Raw genomic sequence first — 248 nt, forward strand, 5'->3', positions numbered from 1 at the left:
GACGGACAGACTTGTGTTAGGACTGGGTGTGCTTCCTCTGAGAATCACTGATGGCTTCTGTCCATCCTGCCCAGATTTAAACACCTCTGCCTTCCCCATTCAGAAAAACAACTGCAAAACCCGCAATGAAAACTGCACGCTCCTCCCAACACCACGGGAACCCTGTGGCTCTGCTGTTCCCAGTGCCCTGCACACCCCCTGAGACCACACAGCTGTGCCAGGGGTGTGACAGCGACACCCAGCCAGGG

This window comes from Antrostomus carolinensis, unplaced genomic scaffold (genome assembly GCF_000700745.2).
Source record: "Antrostomus carolinensis isolate BGI_N321 unplaced genomic scaffold, ASM70074v2 scaffold366, whole genome shotgun sequence".
NCBI classification, from domain to species: Eukaryota; Metazoa; Chordata; class Aves; order Caprimulgiformes; family Caprimulgidae; genus Antrostomus; species Antrostomus carolinensis.